Raw genomic sequence first — 24331 nt, forward strand, 5'->3', positions numbered from 1 at the left:
AATTTTCAATACCTTCAAGAGTCACTGATCTCGTGCATAAATCGCGGAAGAAACCACTTATCCCTGCAATTGCTTCATGAACATTTCGTGGTAATAGTTCCTTGAAGGCGAACGGAAGGAGGCGCTGCATCATTACATGGCAATCGTGGCTTTTCAAGCCAGTAAACTTTCCTTCCTTTCTGTCGATACAGTTACGCAAATTTGATGCGTAACCGTCTGGAAATTCCACATCGTTTGAAATCCAATCAAAGAACGCATCTTTTCCCGCTGCATCAAGTCGGTATATGGGAAAAGGAGCCCTACCATTTTCATCAACATGAAGTTCTGAACGAGCACATATATCGACTAAATCCAGTCTTGACTTCAAATTATCCTTTGTTTTACCTTGAACATTAAGGATCGTGTTCATGAGATTGTCAAAAAAGTTCTTCTCAATATGCATGACATCTAAATTATGCTTTAGCAGATGATCCTCCCAGTATGGCAGATCCCAGGAAATACTTTTTTTGTGCCAGTTATGTAGTTCTCCAACAGCATCTACCGGAAAACGCTCATGTCCACCGACTTCTGGCGTCCTTTCTGCACCAAAATCTCTTAGTTGTATCTTCAAATCTTTCCCAAAAATTTCCGGAGGTGGACTGTCAAACACCCTCTTGTTCTTCGTAAACAAATTCCTACTCCTACGATATGGATGATCAGGTGGTAGGAATCTCCTGTGACAGTCAAACCAACACGTTTTCCTTCCGTGTTTTAGTTGGAAAGCATCAGTGTTATCTTGACAATATGGACATGATAGCCTTCCATGCGTTGTCCATCCAGACAACATACCATATGCTGGAAAATCACTTATTGTCCACATTAGTACTGCCCGCATTTGAAAGTTTTCTTTACACGAAACATCGTATGTTTCAGCACCTTGAGCCCATAGTTGTTGCAACTCATATATTAGTGGCTGAAGAAACACATCAAGTGATCTCTTAGGATGCTCTGGTCCGGGAACGAGAATCGAGAGAAACAAAAACTCTCGTCGCAAGCACAAGTTTGGGGGAGGTTGTATGGTGTAAGAATGACGGGCCATAGAGAATATTGTCTTCCACTCTTGCCAAACGGACTAAAACCATCAGTACATAATCCAAGGTAGACATTTCTTCTCTCATACGCAAAGTCGGGATACTTTGATTGGAAATGCTTCCACGCTTTTGCATCTGAAGGATGTCTGATCTCACCATCTGTTGAGTGCTCCGCATGCCATCTCATTGGTTGCGCTGTGCGTTCAGACAGATACAACCTCTGCAACCTTTCCGTCAAAGGTAAATACCACATCCTTTTATATGGCACTGGAACTCTTCCACTCGTATCTTTATAACGAGGCTTTCCACAAAATTTGCATGTAACCCGCTGTTCATCCGCCCTCCAATAAATCATGCAGTTGTCGCTGCATACATCTATTACCTGATACGATAAACCAAGACCAGCTACGAGTTTCTGAACCTCGTAGTATGAACCAGGAGCTACATTATCCTCGGGTAGAATACCTTTTACAAAATCAGCAATCGCATCCACACAGTCTTCAGCCAAATTATAATCTGTTTTAATGCCCATCAATCTTGTAGCAGATGATAAAGCTGAATGACCATCTCTGCAACCTTCGTACAATGGTTGCTTTCCAGCATCCAACATATCATAAAATCTCCTAGCTTCTGCATTGGGTAAATCTTCCCCTCTAAAATGATCATTTACCATCTGCTCAGTACCTACACCATAATCTACATCCGTTCTAATTGGTTCTTCTAATCTAACCGCTGGCTGAGGTTCGCTAGTACTACCATGTTCATAATCAGTTTCCCCATGATGATACCAAATTTTGTAACTTCGTGTAAACCCACTCAAATATAGATGAGTCCAAACATCCCACTCTTTAATAACCTTTCTATTTTTACAATTAGAGCAAGGACATCTTAACTTACCTGTTTTTGCTTCCGGTTGTCGGTGAACTAACCCCATGAATTCGGTTATACCTCGTTGGTATTCTTCCGTAAGCAATCTCGTGTTCGGATCCAAATGAGGTCGATCGATCCAAGAACGAAAATAATTTGAAGAAGACATATTTTTTATGAATCAAATTCGTGTGTAAATAGAGTAAGAGGGAGGATGAAGATATGGAGTGAATGAAGAGGAAGAGGAGTGCTTGTATATATAGATTAAATCCTGCCGACATACCGAGGAAATTCCGACGGAATTCCGACGGAAAAGGCTAGTTCGTCGGAATTTCCTCGGAATTTTGTAAAATCCCCCAACGGCTCTCCAACGGCTATAATATTTCCTCGGAATTCATCGGTTTTTTCCAAGGAACACATTGTTCCTCGGAATTTCCTCGGAATATTCCGACAGACTGAGGTTTCCTCGGAATTCCGTCGGTATATTCCGAGGAAATTCCGAGGAACCCCAATTTTGTGTTTCCTCGGAATTTCCTCGGAAATTCCTTGGTATATTCCGAGGATTTCATTTTCTGTCGGAATGTCCGTCAGAATACCGCTGTTTTCTTGTAGTGACAAGAAGCTACAGCTAAAGCAAACCTGTTTGTGAAGGCAGATACACTTGACAAGATCTGAAACTTTCTTCCTGTATGCGTCTGGTTCAAGGTGTCTCTCATGTTATATATGGTTGAAGAGAGCAAGCTTGTGTTGATCTTTAGCTTCTTCCGTGCTCTCTTCTTTAGCTTCTTCCGTGCTCTCTGCATTATTTGTGGTGTGAAACTTTCTATTATCTTGTGTTTGCAAGCAGAGAAAGTGTGCTTTGATGTGTTTCTCTCTCTTATGAGCACTATGGTTGGATTATGTTTACTCCTTGGGGTCTGTATCATATCACGTTTGTATCTTTAGCTATGTGAAACTTGTTTTCTTAAAAGCTTACGCTTTGTCCTTCAGTGGAGGTACTAGGCCAGGCTCTGATTCATTTTCATTTATCTCTTTGAAGTCATGAACTTTAACATCCGGACTCACTAGCTACTTTGTCCTGGTTCTGATTACCAATGTTTAATATAGGAAAGAACTAGTCTTCTCCAATAATATGTAGGAGTACATTATCCACTTTCACAACTTCTTAAAGATTATAAGTCGATTAATGAGAGAAAATATATTGTAACTTGTGTATAGAGCTTTTGGGAACTATGAAAATGAACAAACCAAAGTATTTAAGAAGGGGTATTGAATCTCAAATTTGAAGTGATTTAATTTTAGTGAGTTTTTAGATGATTTTAGGTGAATATTAGAATTTGATTTGATTTTTGTTAAAGAATTTTAGGGTGGTTTTGAAATTATTTGAGGAGTTTCAGTAAAATTTTAAAAAATAAAAATTGAAATTTATATGTGATTTGGTAGGTATTTTCTATAAATCTTTCCGAGTTTTCATAATCTGAAATTTCCAGCACATCTTCATCCTCGTGTGTCGCCGTCTGATTTTCCTAAACCCTTTCCATGTATTCTCTCAAAGAGCTTCATGATGATATATGTGTAAAACGCCGGAAAACCGGACTGACATAAACGATAAAATAAAATGATGTTAAAGAAATAGACGAATGTAAAAGACGAATACAAGAACGATAAGAAATCATATTCGCAAGAAGACATGGAGTCGAGAGATGATCTCTTTCCTTAACTAAAAATATTTGCTCCGTTAGTGAGACAGGAATGTACGAATATGGAGTCACAGGATACAACCATGGCAGACGAATCACGCCTCACTCGTGATCGCCTATCAAACTATAAACTCTACGAAACACTCTCGCATTATTTACTTACGCTAAGAGATTTTCTCTGTTGGTTTTCGATGTAAAACGTAGTGAAAATGAAGGAGGAGGGTCAATATTTAAAGAGACGGAGAAGACCCATTTCCCGCAACAGTTGCTGCAGGTGGGCGAAAATCTCGCGGAGATCGAGGGAAGTTGAGTTGCGAAACTCTTTCCGCAAGACTCTCTCTTTTCTCTTTTTTATTTTCTAGACAAACTACTTGTCGTTTTAGATAAAAAAAAAATTGAATGGCACAACGTTGAGCTTAACTTGGTCCAAAAAGAATATTTTTATTGGGCCGGAGGCCCTCCACCAAGACCCAAGACCCAAGACCCAAGCCCAAGTCACGCCGAGCCGGCCGGATGGCGGCGGCGGCGCGTGCGTGGGGAGCCATCCTCTCCTCTGCAGCCGTTTAACACCTCATAGCACAAGACCATATTTAATTCCCCTTTCCTCATGACTAATATTGGGCTTTATGATATAAGCCTTAAGTCATTTATCTTTCACCTTAATAATCAAAGCCATTGGGCTTTTATTGTTCCAACAATCCCCCACATGAATAGAAATGACTCTTCTAAACATATGCAGACTACATGCAGACTCGATAGACTCTAAAAACTATACTTATTCTAATCCTGACTAGAGTAGACAGACTTATCGAGAGTGTTTGCGAAAAATTCATTGTGTTTGAGTTGGTGGCATTTTTAAGCCTTGAACCACTTATAGTTAATATCTGTCGGGTTTACTTTACCAGAAGGTGAACATGATGTCTTGAACCAGCCGGTGTTTTGTGTAGACCGAGACAACATGCATAACGCAGCTTCATTTTCTCGTAGAACTTAGTTATCTATTGTGTTCATTGTGGCCATGAACTATTCCTGGTTTTCATGAGTGAGCTTAGAGAATATAGCCTTGCATTCATTCTCCTAGAAACGGCCCCATTTCACACTCATTAGTTGATTGACCATGAAAAGTATTGAGTAATACTCCGCTTTAGAAGCTATGGAATCATTAAAAGCTTATGCTTATCTTTCTCACATTCTTTACCACTTTTATCATCTTAGGAGCTGGGAAGAGACTACTTTGTCTCAAGTGCTTTGGTTAGATTCTGTTTGATTTTGTTTTCCCTTTGAACTTACGTCTTGGGATCTCCAGTCATGATAGGTAGGGTTGCAGTCAAGCATCCTCATTCGTTATAGGCTTTAAACCCATTCCTTTTGATTATTTAGCAACAACATCTCGTGACAAAACTGTTGTAAATGGATCCGCTAGGTTGTCAGCCGATTTGATGTAGTCTATTGTGATTACACCAGTTGAGATAAGTTGTCTAATGATTTTATGTCGTCTTCTGATGTGACGAGATTTACCATTGTAGAGATTACTCTGAGCCCGAGCTATAGCTGATTGACTATCACAATGTATGCGTATAGCTGGCACAGGTTTCTCCCACATAGGAATATCTTCCAAATTTTTTTTAAGCCATTCAGCTTCTTCTGCTGCTTTGTCTAAGGCTATGAACTCAGATTCCATGGTTGATCTGGCTAACACTGTTTGTTTGGTAGATTTTCATGATATTGCTGCTCCTCCTAGTGTAAAGACATATCCACTCATGGATTTTGAGTTTTTAGAATCTGATATCCAGTTAGCATCATTGTATCCTTCTAAAACTGTTGGTTCTTTACCATAGTGAAGCCCAAAATCTTTGGTGTAACGCAAGTAATTGAGTACCCTTGTTATAGCTTTTCAGTGTGTATGACCTGGATTACTTGTATATCGACTAATTACGTTTACTGCATGCGCTAGATCGGGTCTAGTACATGAGACTTCCAATCACACGTGCATACTCGTTTTGTGAAACCGCTTCACCTGAATTCTTTGTCAAGTGCATTTGGGGATCTAACGGAGTTTTTGCCGTATTCTTAGAGTAATTTTTAAATCTCTCTAATATTGTTTGAGCATAATGAGATTGAGTTAAGATAATTTCGTTTGAATTTCTTGTGACTTTAACCCCGAGAATTACATCTACTAATCCCAAGTCTTTCATCTCAAATGTCCCTTTAAGCATGTTCTTTGTTTGATTGATAATGTCTTTATTGCTTCCAATAATGAGCATATCATCTACATATAGACATAGCAAAACATACGCATTTTTGGTAGTTTTGTAGTATATGCATTTGCACATTCATTTATTTTGAAACCATTTGACATCATTGTATTGTCAAATTTTTCGTGCCATTGTTTAGGAGCTTGTTTAAGCCCATAAAGTGACTTTACAAGTCAGCATACTTTGTCTTCCTGTCCGGGAACGAAAAAACCTTCAGGTTGTTTCATGTAAATTTCCTCTTCTAAATCACCATTTAGAAAAGCGGTTTTTACATCCATTTGATGGATTTCTTGGTCTCTTAAGGCTGCAATTGCTATCATCAGTCTTATTGATGTTATTCTCGTTACTGGAGAATATGTATCAAAATAGTCAAAGCCTTCCTTTTGTCAGAATCCTTGAACTACAAGCCTAGATTTGTATTTTCCACCAGGTTTTCGTGTCATTATCCATTTATTTCCTAATGCTTTGCAGCCAGGTGGTAAATCTATTATGTACCATTTATAATTTTGCATGATAGAATCAAATTCACTCCTGACAGCTTCGTTCCAAAACGGAGCTTCTGGTGAAGCCATGGCTTCTGCCAAAGTTTTTGGAACATTTTCTACTAAAAATGTCATTAGGAAGTCTTCACCAAAAGATTTTTCTTTGCGAGCTCTTTTGCTTCTTCGAGGTTCATCTTTTTCTTCATTTTCTGAAATATCATTTATAGAAATCTCGACGTTTGTCTCAGTTTCTGAGTTCTTGTCATTGTCTCTTTCTTCTCGAGTTTGTTTTGAACATTATTTTTCCTTATATGGAAAAATATTTTCAAAGAAAGATGCATTTCTTGATTCCATGACTGTATTTTCATGAATGTATGATATTGCAAATTTATGAACCAGAAATCGATAAGCATTACTGTTATGTACATATCCGATGAAGATGCAATCCACTGTCTTAGGTCCAATAGTGACCTTTTTGGCTGGTGGTACCGCAACTTTTGCCAAGCACCCCCATACTTTGAGGTATTTATATGAAGGTAAATTACCTTTCCATAATTCATATGGAGTTTTGTCAATTACTTTGTGTGGAATTTTGTTGAGGATATAATTAGTGGTAAGCAACGCTTCCCCCCACATGTTCTGGGGTAACTCAGATTCCTGCAACATTGCATTCATCATCTCTTTTAGAGTTCGATTCTTGCGTTCAGCAACTCCATTAGATTCTGGTGAGTAAGGAGCTGTAGTTTGATGGATTATTCCATGTTCTTTACAGAATGCATTGAATGGACCATCATACTCGCCTCCTCTGTCGCTTCTAACTACTTTAATAGTTGTTTTAAGCTGATTTTCGACCTCGAGTTTAAATTCTTTAAATTTTTCTAAGGTTTCGTCTTTGCTATGTAATAAATATACATAACAATATTTTGTGCAGTCATCTATGAAGGTCACAAAGTACTTTTTCCCACCTCTACTTTGTATGTATTTTAAATCACATAAATCGGTGTGAATTAAATGTAGAAGTTTATTAGTTCTTTCAACACGAGGTGATGGTGTTTTTGTGAGCTTAGCCTGTACGCATACTTCACATTTTTGTTTACTTGTTTTGCATTTAGGAATTAGATTTAAATTCATTAATCTTTGTATAGATTTGTAGTTTACATGGCCTAATCTTTCATGCCATATATTAAAAGACTCAACCAAATCAGCAACTGGCTCTTTCTTATTCATTGAAACTTTTGGAGCTACAACTTTCGGAGGGACTGTCATTACATTCAACTTGACCAGTCCACCCTTAACATACCCCTTTCCCAAATACATCCCATTCTTCCTAATCACGAGCTTGTCCGCCTCAAAACTTGTAGCGAATCCATTCTTGCTGAGCAAGGTTCCCGAGACCAGGTTCTTCCTCAAGTCAGGCACATGCTTCACATTCGTCAGAGTGACCTCACGTCCAGATATCATCTTCAAAATCACATTGCCGCGTCCTTCAATCCGGGAGATTGCAGTATTCCCCATCCTGAGCTTCTTCTGAGTCTCGCTTTTCTGATAGGTGCTGAACATTGCCCTATCGGTGCAAATGTGGGTGGTTGCACCAGTGTCATACCACCATTCCTTGGGGTTGTTGCTTTCAACCATGTTGGCTTCAGTCACCACAGCAACGAGATCCTCCTCAGTGAGATTTGCCTGAGCCTTCTCATCCTTGATCTTTTTGCGACACTCAATAGTCTTGTTCCCCACTTTGTGGCAGTAGTGACACTTCCCCTTGAACTTCTCCACATTCGCATTCGCATTGATTTCAATGCCTTTGTTCTTGAAGTTTTTTCCAGAAGCCTTCACGGCTGCAGCAATTTTGGAAGGCTTGGCAGGAGAATGGTTGTGTGCCTTTCCTTTGCCTTTGTGCTCAGCCATGTTGACACTGTGCTCCTTAGTAGTGAACTTGTCAGCAGTTCGGTTTCTGGATTCCATCTGAAGCCTCATGATGAGCTCCTCGAGCCCCATCTTCTTCTTCTTGTGCTTCAAGTAGTTCTTGAAATCTGCATAGCTTGGAGGAAGCTTTTCAATGAAGCTGAGAGTTGTGAATGTCTCGCAGATGGACATTCCTTCAGCAGCGATTTCATGGCAAATGAGCTGAAGTGCTTCCACCTGATCCATGATGGGTTTTGAATCCACCATTTTGAAGTCGTGGAATTTTGAGACCACATACTTCTGGCAGCCAGTGTCCTCACCTCTGTACTTCTTTTCCAGTGATCTCCATAGCTCTTTCGCCGTGGGGATCTCACAGTAGACACGGTACAATGGGTCAATGAGACGACCCAAAATGTAACCTTTGCAGATGAAGTCGGAATGCACCCATATGTCAACAGTTGCAAGACTGTGAACATCATCAATCCCGTAAGGAATAAGGGGCTTGTCCTCCTGGATGAACTTGTCCAGCTTCATCGTTGTCAGGAAGAACATCATCTTCTTCTGCCACGTTTTGAAGCATTTGCCATCAAACTTGTCTGGCATCAGTCCTTGAGTGAATACACTAGGGACAGCAAGAGGAGTTTGAACTGCCACCGGACCACTTGCAGTTGCTGAAACTGATCCCGTCTGATAAAGACCAGCACCGAATAGACTCTGGCGAGTGGTTTCATCAGCAGCATTTCCCGCAGGGAGGATAATGCTTGTTGTTGCTGCAGCGGTTGACGCTGTGATGTTTCCAAAGGTTGTCACAGTTGCATCAGTGGCTGCAACGTTGAGTGGAGTTGTTGTGACATCAATGGGGGTGTTGTTATCGTTCGTCATTTTTCTGTAGAGAAAACATGAAGACGGATTAGTACTCCAATCAACAAATAACATATTATTTTTAAGAAAAAAATAATAGTCTAAAATCGATTTTCATTTTTGGTGTTTGAACCAAATCATATCGATATAAGTCTCGAGAAAAACGTTTTGCAAACTCGCTTAAAAGCGTTCGCAGAAATCGTTTTGTATAGACTTAGAATGTTTCACAAACTCGCTTAAGAAAGCGGTTATAGAAACGATTTATGTAAATAACATTTTGATAATGTATCAAAAACGTTTCGCGATAGTGCTAGAAAACAATCCGCAAAGCGGTATGAAACAAATAAAAAACGTTTCGCGGAAGGGCTATAAAGCAAATCGCAAACTCGTTTTCAAAAGAACATAGAAACGTTTCGCGGAAGTGCTAGAAAGCAAATCGCAAATTCGGTTATAAGATAAGAACAAACGTTTCGCGGAAGTGCTAGAAAGCAAATCGCAAACATGGTTCCAAAACCCGTTTTTATTAATCATTTTTTCAACCCGATTAGAGCTTTAAACGTAAAGCGATTTTGAGTTAAGATTGTAAAACGCCGGAAAACTGGACTGACATAAACGATAAAATAAAAGCGATGTTAAGGAAATTGACGAATGTAAAAGACGTATACAAGAACGATAAGAAATCGTATTCGCAAAAAGGCATGGAGTCGAGAGATGATCTTTTTCCTTAACTCAAAATATTCTCTCCGTTAGTGAGACGGGACTGTACGAATATAGAATCCCAGGACACAACCATGGCAGACGAATCACGCCTCACTCGTGATCGCCCTATCGAACTATAAACTCTACGAAACACTCTCGCATTATTTACTTACGCTAAGGGATTTTCTCTGTTGGTTTTCGATGTAAAACGTAGTGAAAATGAAGAAAGAGGAGAGTCGATATTTAAAGAGACGGAGATGACCCACTTCCCGCAACAGTTGCTGCACGTGGGCGAAAATCTCGCGGAGATCGAAGGAAGTTGAGTTGCGAAACTCTTTCCGCAAGAATCTCTCTTTTCTTGTTTAAAAATTTCGAGAAGATAAAATGCATGACGTTTTTATTTTCTAAACAAACTACTTATCGTTTTAGATTAAAAAATCATGTTATTTTTTCTTGTATTGAATGACACAACGTTGAGCTTAACTTGGTCCAAAATAAATATTTTTATTAGACCACAGGCCCTCCACCAAGACCCAAACCCACGCCGAGCCAACCGGACTGCAGCGCCGCGCGCGTGAGAAGCCATTCTCTCGTCTGCAGCCGTTTAACACCTCATAGCACAAGACCATATTTAAACTGCTTTATGTTTCTTGTGTTCTCCGATGTGGGACAATTTCCCTTTCCTCGTGACTAATATTGGACTTTATGATATAAGCCTTAAGTCATTTATTTTTCACCTTAATAATCAAAGCCATTGGGCTTTTATTGTTCCAACAATACGTTCAAGAGCAATAATAGGACAATGAATATGAAATTGTTAATAAGAGAAGATTTTTAATATATATTACAAAAGTAAGACTTTGATTTGGTTTTCTGGGTTTGGTTCTTGTGAGACTATGAGAATGGAGATTTCAGGGAGTTCAAGTAAGATGTTAAATAAATATAGGTTCCATGATAATGTCGGTTGTGGCAATAAGATGACTGAAAACAATGTTTGCAATCAGACATGGGATGGATTTTCAGAGGAGTTCTTGACGGATTATAGTGATCAAGGGAAAGCTAGTAAAAATGTTGAGACAAGTCATAATAACTGGCTAGTTTATGAGGATCTGAATCGAGTCCCGGGTATCAAGAGAGTTGATTCCGCCATCTCAGATGTTGCTGACTCGCCTTGGATGTACCAAACAGCATTAAATGTTTCCTTGCCTAAAAAACTGAAGCTTATTTGCAGTTTTGTGGGGAACGATCTTACCGCGGTCTAGTGATGGGAAGCTTAGATACATTGGAGGAGAGACTCGGATAATCTCAACGTATAAACAGTTGGTTTGAATGAGTTGATGCAAAAGAAATTTGCTATAGGGAACCATCCTCATACAATCACGTACCAATTATAAGGAGAAAATCTTGATGCTCACTAATCTCTGTTCGTGCAGTTTCTAAATATGAGAGTATCAAGAAGCTGAAGAGATAGCTGGTTCCAAGAGGACACGAGTGTTTCTTGTGTCTTTATCTGAGACAAGAACATAAACCAAAACATGCATCATACGGTATTGAACATTATCAATATGTTTCAGCTCTTAGTGGCTTTGTAGATGTGAGTCATCAAAAGAGTTCAAGTGGAAAAGTCAAGCAACAACACAATTTGGAACTGCTTCAGACTATTGCCTACCTTAAGTCATCCAGACTCTCGTACCTCTGTTCATTATAGCTACAGAAAGAGGTAATCTGAATGCAGTGAAGAGTTTGTGCTACAAGACTTTTACATACAGCACAAAGACAGGTTTCCTCCGGTAACGGAAGTCGTCTACGTCGGTTTCTTTAATGTTTTTTCCTCCAAGCAAGAAGACATGTCTCTCAGTTCTTGTTTCAAGGTTACGATACTATTTTTTGTAGCATGTTTTATTTAACTTTTATTTATTTACTAGGGTCGGCCCGCCCTACGGGCGGGAAGTTAGAAAAAAAACTATTTATATGAATTTAAAATAAATAAAATTAAATAAGCTATATGTTAATAAGACTAATTACTATATATATCTTCTAACTTAATCACTATCTATGGTGGTGATTGGTATCCACGGCTTCTTGCTACCGTGATTTTAACCATCAATTATGATTCAAGAAAATCGTTCAAAGTTACAGTCTTGAAGTTAAAAATATGAAATAAATTGGTATTGGAAGTCAATTTGTCTATAGAATTTTTAGTACTTTGAGTTATTGATATAAATCTAGAGCAATAAAATCTACATCTCACAAAGACTTACATCATATAGTATAAAGCAAAAACATAAAAGCCACTGCCAATCAAACCTTATATATGGCTTTAATTTTAGAAAGTAAAGCTACATCACTTATGTTTACCTTGGAGAAAATTAAAACACTTTAATCTGAGTGGAGAAGACAATTAAAAAAAAGGAACACACTTTCCCTCCCCCATGAAACAATGGAGATCGAAGAAGATCAATCTCCATGACCATTGACCCTTTAGTTTATTCCCTTATATCTCTGCATCCATGTATATTCATCTGTGTGCTAAACATATGTAAATGTGTAAGGAAAGTTTCTGTTTTGACTTTTTAATGGGAAACTTAATCTGACCGTGTCGGGTGATCTGTTTCTCTATCTCCTGTCTGTAATATAAGTCATGTTTTTTGATTAGATACAATGCAAGTTTGGTAATTTTCTATATCTTAGTGATGATAATTGTTGCAGAGGAGTTGTATGATGACATCTTGAAATTAGTTTACTGTATCGGTAGAATGATGTTAAAAGATAACGTTAATATTTGGAATTCTTGTACGCTTGTTGGTTTTGCGCTGCCCCTGTGACCTCTGGTGTGGATGTCATTGCGTTTTTAACTTTTGTCCGTGTGAATGGTGCAAAATGTGTGATGGTGTCAGGCTTTTCCCGTTTGTTTGGAGAATCAATTTTTTGATGTAACCATTTAACCAAATGGCCTGTTTAATGCTTTTGATAATAATATATTATTTTTTATAAAAAAATATCATCGGTCATATATTGATAATAACGAATGCTAATATGGTATTTAGCAAAAAAAAAAAAAGAAGCTAATATGGTATTTCAAGACTGAAGAGTACATCGATGAAAGAAAATCACACCAAACGTTGATATTTCAACTATTTCCTTAATCAAAAGTCTAGCTTCTTATGCTGGAAGCCCACAAACAACTGGAATTGGATGCAGAGTAGCGAAGACGTCAAACTGTAGATAAAACATAAGACCAAGGGTCAAACCTATCTTGAAGAAAAGATAAGCATGGATATAACATTGACAGCGCTTAACTTCAAGCTATCTAGATGATCACGTGATGTAAAGTGATTCAAGTACTATTATCTCACCTCGTCATCTTCTCTCCTAAGCTTCCCCGTCAATTCAGAATATAGATGCTGCACTCTTGCAAGCTTCCTCACAGCTTTTTGGGGCTTAACAACTACCTTGAAAGAATATGATAGTAGAACATGTGTCAATACACTTGTTAAAGAGTCAAAATTCAAACTAACCGTAGACAAAATGTTTGAAATATGCAGATCAATAAGACTGAAATTTCCTCTTATATTCTCTTGTACAGTAGAGAACTCAAGGTCATCTTTGGGGCTGCAGCAGTTTAGTAAGCCAAGTCAGTATGCATATCCGAAAATTTCAATGAAAAATGGATTATGTGATTGTTCAAGACAGTAAAATATAAAAACTTACCTGGTTAGCAAGTCACACTCTATCTCCATATCACACGCAGTTGAAGCGGCTCGAGGCCTAGTTGCAGCCAAAGTTTCACTGCAAACACCTAATTTTATTCCTTTTGAAAAGTCTCTCATGCTGTTTCACAAAGATGCATGTCAGACAAAGTGCACATATCTTTAACAACAATTTCTTCCAGATATGTAAATTAAACATAATGCATCAAGAGACTACTTACATACCATACTGTGTTCCCGATAAATTTTGTGTACCAGGTGGTTGCAGTCAGAATTGATAAGCATCATGCCCTTCACTCTGTCAAACAATAACTCAGAGTGCGATTCAAATCCTAACATTGCTTTATTCTAAAAAGTGAATTTAGTATCCTTAGACAAAAACACAAATGTAACTGTGCAAGCACAACCTGTTATGCAAACAAAAAACATCAGTTACGCTGGAAAACATAACAGTGCAAGAATAGATACAAACTTTGGTCACTAAACTACCTTGCTAAGAGATGAAATTTCGCTTAACCATCTCTAAAGCCTTCTCTACAGCAAGGTAATGCGCTCTTTTAGTGGGAACATGATTCTTGCTAAGAACAGATACTCCTAGAGACTCCCTTTGTAACCTCATCACAACAGAATAATCCTGACACAACAAAGTTCTCGTTAGTGTGAGGACCATACAGTAACCCAAAGCAGAATCTGTTATATGTTTACCTGATGCATAGTCTCCTGAAGTGCTTCAATAGCATTCTCTAGCTTCCAAGACAGTTCATTTCCCAAGCAAGAGTTGTAGCCAACATTGAGCTTCCACCAACTTCATTAAACTCAACTTGCATTTGCATCAGCCAATTTACAAAAAGCATATATATTAGTCAAACAAATCTCCTCCACCAGAAATCAGTTCAAAGACTAAAAATTTAAGGTACCTAAGCCACAACAAAATAAAATGAACCAAAGGGCTCCCATTCCACAGAGATCTTGCCGTTAGGATCAAACCCCATGCCACCATACACACAAATCAGAGGTGACTTAGTAGGCAGAAAATAACCACTCAACAAAAAGATCACTGAAAAGCGAAAATATCGTAAAGCTTGTTACTTTACCTTCGGATGGATCTCCAGACATGATGAGAGAAGGGATCAAAACCGAATCAATATGGAAGAGTCCGACAGCCTGAAGTTCTGATTACACTGAATCACTTCAAAACCGGTGATGGAATACACTGAAAGCCTGTAAGTTGAAAGCCGGTGGACATTCAAGGTGGCTGCCATCGGAAAAATTAATAATACTATGTACATGAGTTTATGAACAGAACAACCTTTGAACAGCAATGGTGACCGGCATAAGAGTCGCCTGAAAACGCAAATGAGAATCACCGTTATCAATAAACCAATCATACATGCTCTATGAAAATTATTATCGAACGGTCACGGGAAAAAAAAATCAACATCACTATTATAAAAATTCAAACCAGACTCACCTTTGAATCAAGCAAGAGCATATTGACAGAGATGAGCTCATCACTGCGCCTTATATACCTCGCCTCCCAAAAACGCAACCTAATGAAAGGCCATCTACAGACTTCAAATCGGAAAGAAAAACTTGAGAGCTAGCCATTACTCAGTAAATAAAGTGATTTTGTTGTTTCAATAGATTGAAAGACGATTAAATGGGAGCGTTAAAGACGATTTAAGACCATTAATTATCGAAGAACCGTTACAGAGGATGGATCGCACTTGCGCCGATCGAAGGGGAGCGGAGAACACGAAGGTGAGCGTAGAGGCTGATTAGGGTTTCACCAGGAGATTGTGGTCGTCGGGCCGCGTACGAACACAACATGAAGCCCAAATGTCAAGCCCGTAACAATTGATTCACGATTTAATGAAACGATGAGTTTCTGACGTGTCTCAACAGTAGCTTACGAATTGTTGCGCTGGCATCCTTGTTGGCACACTCAGGAGAGATTAAAAGTGTATTTTATATATAAAGATTTTCAAGTCTCTTCAGATACCAGCTATAGAGATGTTATTCTACTAGAACTGTTTTTAACTAAAATGTAATGTAAACTCTCCTAAAATCCTTCTCACAAAAGATTCTTCCTAACTATTGTCTATTGTTTAGAGTTGAATAACAGTAGATTTGAAATAGTTTTTTATAAATTTTTAATTGAATAACAGGGGATTGCAAGTGATTTCCAATAATTTTATACAAATTTCATGTTGAATAACACTTGATTTTGAAAGAGTTTTTAAAATCATTAGTTGAATAACATGAGATTTTAATAAAATCTCAAAGTCTCTTAAAATTCTTGTTTCAATACATGACAAGTTTGTTCAATAACAGTGGATTTTAGAAGATTTGTTAAAATGACAAGTTCAATAATACTGATTTTAAAGTGGTTTTTAAAATCCTCGTTTGAATAATAGTAGATTTGTCATTTTAATACAAATCATCTGAAACTCTTAATTGAAACAACCCCTTGGTATTTACATGTAGGGAAATTGCCAAAAAAAATACAATCAATGAAAAGTAAAACAAGAAGAGAAACATGATTCGTTTGTAGATTTTGCTCTCTCATGCATCACCAAAAAGGAAAATTTCCACCTATTTTAGAGCTAACCTTGCCAAATGTAGTTCCACGATACACTCTTTCTCCCATGATAAAGCTTTCTCAGTCAGTAATCTCTCCGGTAACATCATCTCCAAAACTCTCCTCCGTTGTTTTCTCGATCATCGATATCAAGTCACTGGCTTCTTCCAAACGCTTTGACGCATCTCGCACACGCCTCCACAAAGGTCCTAGACTACTCAGCTTGGGAACATTCTCACTAGGATTTGGACAATTTTCTGCAACAAGGAGGATGTTTGTAACGTCTTCTAAAGCTTTTTTGGCAGCAAAGAGATTCATGGCACACTCCTTTTTCCACATCAAAACTATGCCATAGTTAGTGAGTTCTCCATCTTCATCTTTTCTCGACAGATCAAGTGTTGTATTAATCTCAGTGGGATTTAGACTATACTGTGCAACAAAGAGGATGTTTTAATGTTTCCTAAAGCTTTTCTCGTAGAAAACAGTTTCATAGCACACTATTTTCTGCCACAAAAGTGTTCTACCATAGTTGGTAACTTCTCCATCATCTTCCCGAGATAGATCCTGTGTTGTTTACTCGATCATTTATAACACATCACCAACTCTTTTCAACAGTTTGACAACATCATCCACACGTTTCAACAAGGTGTGAAGACTACTCACATCGGGATCATCATGACTTAATGCTTTTATGATCATGAGTCTATTCTTCTTCTTCTTTTTCTTCTTCCTGTTCAACAAAATCTTGGTATTGTCATATGGAAAAGAAACAAAGATCATTTTCTTTTTGTTAGAACCTTTGGCTATTGAAAAAAATGACCAATTGTTCAAATCAATTCAATGATATTTAGAAAATCATGGAAGTGTTCGAATGATTTACATTGAGAGTGAAAGGATAAGATAGAGCCACATTTGACATGAGTCATGAGGGAGAGGGAAATTAATTGCATGACTGAAGAGGATGATCGTTTTGCTTTCTACATTGAAATTAAACAATCAATACGCAATAAAATGCCCAAATGCTTAACCAATTAAGTGGTATGTCATTTCTCAAACCATTTAACATGTTCTTAGAATAGTTGCATGTTAAGTATAACTTACTGAATTTGAGGAAATGCTAATGGATTTTGTTAGATGATTTTCAAACAGTTTTGGTATCACTGGATAATCAAGACGCCAAAAATGAGCAAAGGAGGATATAAAACCATATTTTGAAATAAAAATCAGAAACATTTACAAATTTTAAATAATAGTGTTGATGTATGTCATTTCAAATTATTCATGAATTTATTGAAAAATGAAGTGTCTTGTTCCCTTTAAGGTAAGAATATTTTTATTGCCAAATGATTGTTAAGTATCTAAAAGAAAAAACAATATAAATAATACTCTCTCCGTTATCTTTTAGTTGATGTTCTAGAAATTTTATTTTATTTTGATATATTTGTCATTTCCAGAAATTTAGGTAAAATATGACAAAATTGACTTCTATAACCATTCTACTATAAGCTGTCGTAATAATGACGTGGAGTCAATTAATTGTAAAATAAAGCTATAATAGACATTGTGCTAATCTCTTAAACTTTGTGAAAAGTTTTAAAGCGTCAATTAAAACATAACAAAAAGAGTACTATTTTAGTGTTTCAAAGTGTTCCCTAATTGATTAGTTTGCAGTTTTCAGTTTATAGCATTATAGTCCTATAGTCTCGTCATTCTTTGATTAATCAATATAAAATTTAATGAAAAAATAATAGTATTTTAAATGGAAAATTCACATACGGTGAAAAGACCTGTATATTCAAGTGGTTTAACTTTGTTAAAATTATTTGAATTTAATCAAATAAATGAATTCTGTTATATTATTATAATTATTTGGTTTAAATACTTAAAATAAAAGATGTTTTAACAATAAAGATACATCAATCAAATATTTTTGGCTCTCCCTAGCAACCAAAGCACTATTGCAACATGTATTCGGGAATACGTTCTGCGTGGAAACGTAATATCAGATTTTCTACAAGAATTAGCTAGATGGAAACGAGGTTCTAATTCAAAGGTGAGACGAATTCGATCTTTACAACTTCTCTAGAAAATTATAGTATATTGAGATTCAATTTCTCTCGAGATTTTTACTTCATTAGGCAAAATTTCTAATTCAGTTTTTTTCTTCCTCTTGATTTTGAACTATAGATTTCTAGAAACATTGTTTAAGTTTAATTATGTTTTATTATGGACTACGGGGGGTGTCCGCGCTTCGCGCGGAATATTATTTTATTGTTGTTAGGTATGATGTTTTTGAATGATGTAATTATATGGTCATTATTTATTTGTGAAGAGCATGATTTAGTATTTTATTGTGTGATGTAGTATTAGGTTATAGGTTAATATATTATGCGTTTGTCTTTTCAATAACGTGTTGTTGTGTGTATAGTAGTATGTTAGTGGTGAAATGAGCTTCTGATGTAAAGCATCTTGAATTTCAATAAATTTTCATTTAAACATTTATTGATTCTAACATTAACGGTTTAAGCGTCAACATTGTATTTAATATTTTCACATTTTTGAACACTATTCTTTTTGTTAACAACGTCGAACATTATTCTCCTAAGATGTTTTTTCCTTCTCCGCATATTTTGACTTGAGCCATCACCATCTATGTATTTCGTTTACATTTCCAGTGTGCGGTGTTTCTTACCATCACCGGAAAAAGACTCACCTTCGTTTCTCTTGTTTTTCCTCGTCTTTTTCTCTTGTGAGATTATCTAATATTTGTTGTAGATCAGGTTTATGAGTTTCCAGTTGTGCGGTTGTTTCTCATGATGTTGTACACTGTTCTGGTCAATATTTGTCCTCTTCTTCCTTAAATTTGGCTAATGTTAGGAATTACATCTCCTTGGGTTGGTCAGAGTTTAGTTGTCTTTAATATTGTTTTCCTCGTAGTTGGCTTGTCGTTTCCTTGGGTTGGTCAGAGTTTAGTTGTCTTTAATGTTGTCTTCCTTGTAGTTGGCTTGTCGTTGATAGTCACTGCTCGTCTTGGTTTTCAAGATCTAGTTTTTGCTGATTTGACTTTTACGTTCTCTTCATAGATCGAGGATGGCTCCACAGTTTATTGATTTTTTGTAGTCTTATTTTCTCTCTTTGTTCTCTCATCTCGTTGCACTTTTCATCGCTGGCTGCGTCTCCGGTGGCTCTCCATTTCGCCGTGTTTGCCACTCCAGGTTTGGATAGTGTTTTCCTTCGTGTATGTTATGTGGGCTTGGAAGATTATTTTTTGTCTCAAACTTGAGATTTGGTTTCTTTGTGGTTAGCTTCCATGCTCCCTCATTTATGTTGTTTTTCTTCTTTTCCTGCTTCCCTTGGTATATGTGTGCGGAGTTAGTCTCTTGGAGCTTTGTGATTCTTTGTTGGCAATGAGCGCCTTGTATGTGGTTGTTTGTTTGCGAGGTGCTTCTTAATTCTTAGCTGGTGGTTGTGCTTTAGGCATGTGTTTTCGTCCTTCGTGGTGACTTTTATCTTCCATTGATTATTTTCCTTCTGACCCGTTTTTTTGATTTTTTGGGTTGGTGCTTGATCGCGTTCATTTGTGTTCCAGACTTTTACTGAGTTAGTGTTACTATAGTATTTTGCTTTTTCTTTGTGATTTTGGAAATTTAGGTTTAGATTATGTATCGTACTCTAGTTTTTTTAGTTTAGTTATTTTATAGTTTTTAATAGTCAAATAAATTTATAATTTGTAAATAAAATAACGGGAAAAAAAATATGTTATTTTTTATTTATGAATAAATAAAATATTTAAAATATATTTATATTATATTTTTTTATTCATCTTCAATTTTACTGAACAATAAAATAGATTATAAAATTTCATATAATAATGATTAGTGTGAGAAAGATTTTATGGCACAATTATAAAGTATTAAGCCAAATTGTAAAAGTGTAAAAAAAGAAAGACCTAAAATATAAAAACAAAAAATATATGGGGACACATGTCATCAAACCTCCCTGTCACTTGTCATAAGAAGGGAAAAACTTAACTTTATATATATAGACTAGGGATTAACCCGGGCTACGCCCGGGATTTTTATTTTTTTCTAATTTAAGTTGTTAAATTATTTATATTTAGGTTATGATATATATTTATATAAATTTTAAGATGCATGTCATAATTAAAATTTATTTTTAAATTTTAACACGTTAAATTAACATATTTTTTACTATTTAAATATATTTTTGTAATTTTGTTGGCTATCTAGTTATCTTATTTAGCAAAACTATCTGTTGAGTGTTGGAATAAATGTTTTAGATATTTAATTAATCTGCAGAGTATTTTCAGAGCGACCACATGCTCAACAATCGATCGATCCGTAAAAAGATGGTCGATCTCCTTGGCCAGGTAAGTACAATTTTAGCAAAAATATCTTTGATTTTCAAATATTAAGTATATAACTATTCTTTTGAATATTGTTTTTTTGAATCGTATTTTTTGATTAAATTATTGTATTATAATGTTTATGTAGATATTTTTTGTGATGTTTGAATTGGTGATGTTAGTATACTTAACCTAAATGATATTGATGTTTAACAATTTTTTTTTTTGGAAATAGAATATAATGATATATCAAAACGTATCTAATACTTGTTAAATGATAGTATAATGTAAATTACATCCATTATTTGAAAATAACCATTTTTTTTTTTTTTAAATCCTAAATTATTTTTATTTAAAAACATTATTCATATATAATATAATAGTTTAAGTTTGGAAGATTAATCTATATATATAAATTATGTACATTTAAAAAAAAAATTTAAGATATTATATATTGAGTAACTGAATAAAAACTGAATTTATTTTCTTGAAAATGAAATATTTATATTTTTGTCTTCATGATATACTCACCAATCCAGCATTGATATTTATAACTCAGTATGTTTTTTAAAAAACTTAGTTTTAAGTAATAAACGAATTCAATAAATTAAATTCATCACCTATAATGTTCTGTAAACTATATTTGAAAACTCTCTAAAATTATATTTTAAGCATAATATTACTATTATTTAATTTAAGTTATTTTAAACATAATATATGCTAAACTAACTTAAATTATATTTACAATAAGACCATCCTAAACTGGTTAATAAACCAAAAACAATACTAAACCAACATGAACCAATACCTAATTCGGCGAGGAAAGAAATGTTTCAGGATAAACGCTTGAAAGGTTATTAACTGTAATGGTTTGATCATGAAAGAGTTAGTAATGAATATTAACAATAAAATTATGGATTAGATTAATTTAAATTTGTAAGAATACCTTTGAGTCTATGAAAATCAATTCAATTCCCATGAATAAGTTTGACTTTTGGATGTTGCGGGTTTCCCAACAATGAATCCACCTAACAAAAAGTTCATTGTTACAAAAAAATATCCTTCAAGGTCATTAAAGGTTTTTGGGACGGCAATAGTCGATTGTGGAACCATTTTTTTGCACGAGTGCTTTGAAGTTTTCCTTGATAGTGTGAGGTTGATGTTGATGGAATAATGAATTTTGTAGCGACTTTCTTGATGTAAAACTATACATTTTTATTTTTTTTTGTTTAATGTGGTATTTCTACTTTTATATAATGTACTACTATTTTAAGATAGATGTACATTTTAAGATAGATGTTTAAATCCTAATGTATTTTTTCCATTTTTTAAAATGTTTATTTCCATTTGTTATATTTTTTATTTACGTAATATCTATATTTTATATTTTAAAATATATATTTAAATATTAATGTACTTTTTCCATTTTTTTAAATTGTGTATTTACTTATATTATATATATTACATTTTAAGATAGATGTTTAATGCTTAATAAACTTTTTCCATTTTTTTTTAAATTATGTATTTACTTATTATTAAAATTATAAGTAAATAATAAGTTGTTAAATTATTTATATTTAGGTTATGATATATGTTTATATAAATTTTAGATGCATGTCATAATTAAAATTTATTTTTAAATTTTAACATGTTAAATTAACATATTTTTTACTATTTAAATATTTTTTTGTAATTTTGTTGGCTATCTAGTTATCATATTTAGCAAAACTATCTGTTGAGTGTTGGAATAAATGTTTTAGATATTTAATTAAACTGCAAAGTATTTTCGGATCGACCACATGCTCAACAATCGATCGATCCGTAAAAAGATGGTCGATCTCCTTGGCCAGGTAAGTACAATTTTAGCAAAAATATCTTTGATTTTCAAATATTAAGTATATAACTATTCTTTTGAATATTTTTTTTTGAATTGTATTTTTTGATTAAATTATTGTATTATAATGTTTATGTAAATATTTTTTGTGAAGTTTGAATTTGTGCTGTTAGTATACTTAACCTAAAAGATATTGATGTTTAACAATTTATTTTTTTTCTGGAAATAGAAAATAATGATATATCAAAACGTATCTAATACTTGTTAAATGATAGTATAACGTAAATTACATCCATTATTTGAAAATAACCATTCGTTGTTTTTATTTTATTTTTAAATCAGAAATTATTTTTATTTAAAAACATTATTCATATATAATATAATAGTTTAAGTGTGGAAGATTAATCTATATATATAAATTATGTAAATTTTTTAAAAAATAATTTAAGATATTATATATTGTGTAACTGAATAAAAGCTGAATTTCTTATCTTGAAAATTAAATATTTATATTTTTGTCTTCATGTTATACTCACCAATCCAGCATTGATATTTATAACTCAATATGTTTTTAAAAAAAACTAAGTTTTAAGTGATAAACGAATTTAATAAATTAAATTCATCACCTATAATGTTCTGTAAACTATATTTGAAAATTTTCTAAAATTATATTTTAATCATAATATTACTATTATTTAATTTAAGTTATTTTAAGCATAATATATGCTAAACCAACTTAAATTATATTTACAATAGGACCATCATAAACCGGTTAATAAACAAAAAACAATACTAAACCAACATGAAAAAATACCTGATTCGGCGAGTAAAGAAGTGTTTCGGGATAAACGCTTGAATGGTTATTAACTGTAATGGTTTGATCATGAAAGAGTAATATGAATATTTACAATAAAATTATTGATTAGATTAATTTAAATTTGTAAGAATACCTTTGAGTGTATGAAAAACAATTCAATTCCCATGAATAAGTTTGGCTTTTGGAAGTTGTGGGTTTCCCAACAATGAATCCACCTAACAAAAAGTTCGTTGTTATAAAAAATCTCCTTCAAGGTCATTAAAGGTTTTTGGGACGGCAAGAGTTGATGGTGGAACCATTTTTTTGCTCGAATGCTTTGAAATTCTCCTTAATAGTGTGAGGTTGATGTTGATGAAATAATGAATTTTATAGGGACTTTCTTGATGTAAAACTATACATTTTTTTTTTTTTTTGCTTAATGTGGTATTTCCTTTTTTATATAATTTACTACCATTTTAATATAGACGTACATTTTAAAACAGATGTTTAAATCTTAATGTATTTTTTTCATTTTTAAAAATGTTTATTTCCATTTCTTATATTTTTTATTTACGTAATATCTATATTTATATTTTATATTTTAAAATAGATATTTAAATCTTAATGTACTTTTTTTTTTTTAAATTGTGTATTTACTTATATTATATATTTTACAGTTTAAGATAGATGTTTAATGCTTAATGAACTTTTTCCATTTTAAAAAAAAAATTGTGTATTTACTTATTATTATATATATAATTCATATATTATATATTTACATTATTTACTTATTATTTATTTTCCTGTAAATATATTTCCATTTATTGTACTTTTTATTTACTTAATATTTCTATTTTACTATTTAAGATAGATGTTTAAATCGTAATGTACATTTTCCATTTTCTTTAAATTTTATATTTCTATTTGTTATACTTTCTATCTACGTAATATCAATATTTTATATTTTAAGATATATTTTTAAATCTTAATGTAATTTTTCATTTTTAAATTGCGTATTTACTTATATTATATATTTACTTATTTTTATTTTTCTTTATATTGTGTATTTCTATTTCTTATACTTTCTATTTACTAATAATTTTATATTTTAAGATAGATTTTCATTTTAAGATAGAGGTTTAAATACTAATGTACTTTTCCATTTTTTTAAATTGTGTATCTCCTTTTCCTATACTTTCTATTTG

At 34.2% G+C, this 24331-nt stretch overlaps 1 long non-coding RNA gene across 2 annotated transcripts; it reads right to left on the reverse strand.

The window, feature by feature from the left end:
• Positions 1-12830: 12830 nt before the first annotated feature.
• LOC106454920 lies at positions 12831-18204 on the reverse strand. Of its 2 annotated transcripts, none has more exons than XR_007324849.1 (7): positions 14467-18204; positions 14255-14369; positions 14039-14183; positions 13775-13956; positions 13551-13670; positions 13196-13451; positions 12831-13058 (listed from the first exon to the last, which is right to left on the reverse strand). It is a non-coding gene; the product is annotated as an uncharacterized LOC106454920 (long non-coding RNA). The 2 variants fall into 2 exon arrangements; XR_007324848.1 differs by having other exon boundaries at positions 13771-13956.
• Positions 18205-24331: the final 6127 nt, after the last annotated feature.

This window comes from Brassica napus, chromosome C6 (genome assembly GCF_020379485.1).
Source record: "Brassica napus cultivar Da-Ae chromosome C6, Da-Ae, whole genome shotgun sequence".
In the NCBI taxonomy this organism is placed as follows: domain Eukaryota; kingdom Viridiplantae; phylum Streptophyta; class Magnoliopsida; order Brassicales; family Brassicaceae; genus Brassica; species Brassica napus.